The sequence below is a fragment of the Cervus elaphus genome, chromosome 28 (genome assembly GCF_910594005.1).
Source record: "Cervus elaphus chromosome 28, mCerEla1.1, whole genome shotgun sequence".
NCBI lineage: Eukaryota > Metazoa > Chordata > Mammalia > Artiodactyla > Cervidae > Cervus > Cervus elaphus.
In genome coordinates this window covers 61,190,487-61,194,999 of record NC_057842.1, presented here as the reverse complement: position 1 = coordinate 61,194,999, position 4,513 = coordinate 61,190,487, and positions in this window count along the sequence as shown.

Below are 4,513 nucleotides of genomic sequence, written 5' to 3'. Positions count from 1 at the left end.
GGTCAGCCTCCTCGTCTGGCCGCGGGCCCCACGCCGCCGCGGCCGCCCGGCCTGCGTCACCCGCCCTCGCCCAGGTTTTGTGAAGTTGTCCTGACGTGGCAGTCGCTTCGTGGCGGGGGCGCGGCTCGGCCGCTGGTCCCTTCGCCGGCCCCGCGACGCGCGCTCCGGGATCTGCAGGAGCGGGCGGCGCTCAGGTCTTGCCCTTGCCGGCCCCACCCGGGCTCCCCAGGCGCTCGCGGGGCTCCCCGCGGAAGGGCGCGGCCGAAGCGCCCCGGCCGTCCTCGCTGCGGGCGGATTGGGGCCCAGGTCCTCGAGACCGGTTCCGAGCCTCCCCGGCCCGGCGCCCGTGTGGACCGGCCACTGCCAACTGCTTTGTGTTCAGACCGGTAGCTGTTTGGGGTGGAAACAGTGAAGCAGGAAAGGCGAAATCCAGTGATAAGAGAATGAGAAGGGTTTTTATAACATTTTTCCCCCAGACAAATATGCTAGGTGCAAGGCAGTTAGTTAAGCATTTGGGAAGATTTTTAAAAAAAAGAACTGAATTGGGTTCGGAAGCATACATGAATGAAAGGTATCCCCTCAAAGAACACATTTCAGGCTTCATTGTAGAAACTGACGTCACGAAAAAGACTTAAAAAGGGACAAGGATTTAGGAAAAGGGGGGGGGGGATTGGGACGATGGAGTGGATGAAGAGGGAAGGTGAGAATTCTATGTGGAATGAAGAGGGTTAATCAGGTTGGGCAAATTTTATTTTGTTATATAAAAATAGAAAACTTTCTTTTTGAAAGGTAACAATATGCCACCCCAAAATATGCCTCTTTGGCATAAGGATTATCTTGAGCTGAATATTTTTGAGAAAGAGCAGGCACAAGAGAATCTCTGAAAACAGAGTAGAATTTACCCTTTCCTGAGGGAAATTCGCGTTTTTTAAAACACATTTTTTTGCTGTGCTGGGCTTAGTCGCTCAGCTGTGTCTTCTCACGACCCCATGGACTCTGCAACCCCATGGACTGTAGCCCGCCAGGCTCCTCTGTCCGTGGGGATTTGCCAGGCAAGAATACCGGAGAGAGTTGCCCTACCCTCCTCCAGGGGATTCTTCCCAACCCAGGGGTCGAATCCAGGTCTTCCGCATTGAAAGTGGATTCTTCACGGCCTGAGCCACCAGTGTCTGAGAAAGTCGACGAAATGGCAAGAGAATCTGAACGGAGGAGATGCTAACAAATCTTCGAAACAGCCTTTACCCCTGTTTAGGTGCTTTCCCTGTGCCCTTTCATTACTGGCCTCCTTCAACCCCCCTACAGCTTTCTTCCGTCTTTAGCTGACGATACTGCCAACCTTTGGTAGGGACTCAGGGAGTTATTCAGCTTGTTTTTCCTTTTGTTCATTTGTCTGTTGCAAGGGGTGTCAGCCAAGAGCTCAAAAGGGAAAAGTTGTGCCTCTTCACGCTAGTGACATGGGTTATTTATACCCATTTGACAGATGAAGACAATTGAGGTCCCAGAGAACTCAAGCTTAAATTCTGTTTTCAACTACATTAAAAGTTCTTATCTGTGGCCCCCAAAAATATTGCCTGCCATTTCAGTAAACAAAGGATGTCTGCCTGCCATCAGCTGTTGCACTTGCCCGTTGAAGGTACACTCTGAGGGGAATTCAGGATAAAGTAAAACAGGATACTGGCCCTAGAGAGTGGACAGAATAATTTTAGAGTCCCGACTCTTGCATCTTCTCATAGGTAGAAAAGCACTAAAATCATGAACTTGAGATACCTGTATTTTTGTGATTAACAGTAATCTTTTGTTGTTCAACTACATGTTTTTTACATTTTTTGTTTGGTTGGTTTTTTCCCAGCAAGAACTCCTGTATATTCTGGCTCCTCTCTTACCAATTTGGAACGACTCCTCAGAGATACCTGAGAGGCACCATCCTAGGCTAAAGTCCTCAGTAAGGCCAGCAAATAAAACAGAATTCTCAACATTTAGAATGTGCATTTTTTTTCCAGTTGACATATCTTTCTGACATATTATTTTTTATCATATTGATAAAAGGAAGTTTTCTAGATTTTTGTTAATTTCTTGATTTGAATACTTTGAAATCCAATTTACAGAGGTTCTTCAAGTTTCATTGACTTACATTCAAGGCTACTTATCTAGAAAGTGGAAGGACCCTGATTCAAGTCCAGGTCTTCTGACTCTGAAACTGGGATTGTTTTCACTGCAATAAAAAGGAATCAGGCTGTCTTTTTGTCTTATATTAATGTAAAGCCTTTCTTCCCTGCTATTTGAAAAGAGGAACATGCTTCTTAGAACCTCAGAGGTATCCTTGAACTGCTGTCGATTGCAAGTTCATGTGCCTGACACAGTGAGGTCAAACAAACCAAAATGCCAGAGTTTGGAACAGAGAACAGTTCACTGCAAGGGCCAAGCTAAGAGAGTGACTCCTGCTCAAAAAAACATGAACTCCCAGATGATTTTCTGGGGAGTTCTAGGGCTCCCAGGTGTGTGACTTTCTTCTGATTGGTTGGTGGTGAGGTAACAGGGTGGTGCACCAGGAATCTTGTGCTCAGCCTGAAGTTACACTGCTTATTTAACTTCTATGCAGAGTACATCATGAGAAACGCTGGACTGGATGAAGCACAAGCTGGAATCAAGATTGCCGGGAGAAATATCAATAACCTTAGATATGCAGATGACACCACCCTTATGGCAGAAAGTGAAGAAGAACTAAAGAGCCTCTTGAGGAAAGTGAAGGAGGAGAGTGAAAAAGTTGGCTTAAAACTCAACATTCAGAAAACTAAGATCATGGCATGTGGTTCCATCACTTCATGGCAAATAGATGGGGAAACAATGGAAAGAGTGAGAGACTGTATTTTTTTGGGCTCCAAAATCACTGCAGATGGTGACTGCAGCCATGAAATCAAAAGACGTTTGCTTCTTGGAAGAAAAGTTACGACCAATGTAGACAGCATATTAAAAAGCAGAGACATTACTTTGCCAACAAAGGTCCATCTAGTCAAAGCTATGGTTTTTCCAGTAGTCACGTGTGGATGTGAGAGATGGACTATAAAGAAAGCTGAGCACCGAAGAAGTGATGCTTTTGAACTGTGGTGTTGGAGAAGACTCTTGAGAGTCCCTTGGACAGCAAGGAGATCCAACCAGTCCATCCTAGAGGAAATCAGTCCTGAATATTCATTGGAAGGACTGATGCTGAAGCTGAAACTCCAATACTTTGGCCACCTGATGCAAAGAACTGACTCATTGGAGGAAGACCCTTATGCTGGGAAAGATTGAAGGCAGGAGGAGAAGGGAACGACAGAGGATGAGATGGTTGGATGGCATCACTGACTCAATGGACATGAGTTTGAGTAAGCTCCAGGAGTTGGTGATGGACAGGGAGGCCTAGCGTGCTGCAGTCCATGGGGTCCCGAAGAATTGGACACAACTGATCGATGTTGTTGAACTGACGATGGAAGTTACCATCCTCCACCTGAGTGGGGCGCCTTAGTTCCTATAGAAAGACTAAAAGATATATTGTTTTATATATCTCCCTTGAGGAGGAACTAGAACTCTGATTTCTGGCTGCACTATTATTTCTTGAGTGTTTTTCCTTTGTTTCTGCATTCCATCACTTCCCATGTTAGTAACTGTTTGAATCTGCCCTTAGAATTTTTTTCTTTTGACCAGGCTGCTGGGAATGCGGGATCTTATTTCCCAGATCAGGGATGGAACCTGGGCCCCCTGCAGTGGAAGCACAGGGGTCCTAACCACTAGACCACCAGGGAATTCCCAAAATGTTTTTTTCCTGGTCATGAAAGTAATAACATGATTGTTGTTTAATATTGGAATATGAATAAAATACAACTCTCCTATAGTTCTCCTGTTCAGAAATGACCATGATTAACACTGTAGTGTAGTGACCTTTAGCCTTTGTTTAGGAAGCATAGGTATAACACAGTTGAAATTCTATTATTTTTTTATGCTAAAAATATCTGTCATCAGCTAACTGGATTACTTGTTTTGGAAGCAGCAGCGCTATTGTAACTTGTATAGTTAAAAAAGAAATGGCAGGCCCAAAATGGAGTCACTTGTGTTAAGCCCCCCATCAGCAAGCCAATATTCAATACCCAACCTAATTGCAGTTATAGCCTCCTCCAAGAATGCATTCTTAACTGGTCAGCCTGGAATTTTCTGGTCAGCACCAACGCGGTAACCTTCCACATAGTTCCCTGCCATACCAATAGGTAGGTTATCTAAAACTGTAACGATGCACCCATTCCCCAATTCTGCCTATTAAGGTTTCTTGGAACTCCTTTCTGCATGCTACATGGGTAGCAGCCCAATTCATGAATCATTCAATAAAGCCAATTAGATCTTTAAAATTTAGTTGAAAACAGTTTGAACTGACAAATTTTATGTCAGTGTCTTCCTAGTATATAATGCAAATTGAAGAAATCTCAAAAAGCCATATATGAACTTTTGTATATTTTATTAATTACTTTGAATAGTTCATGAGGTT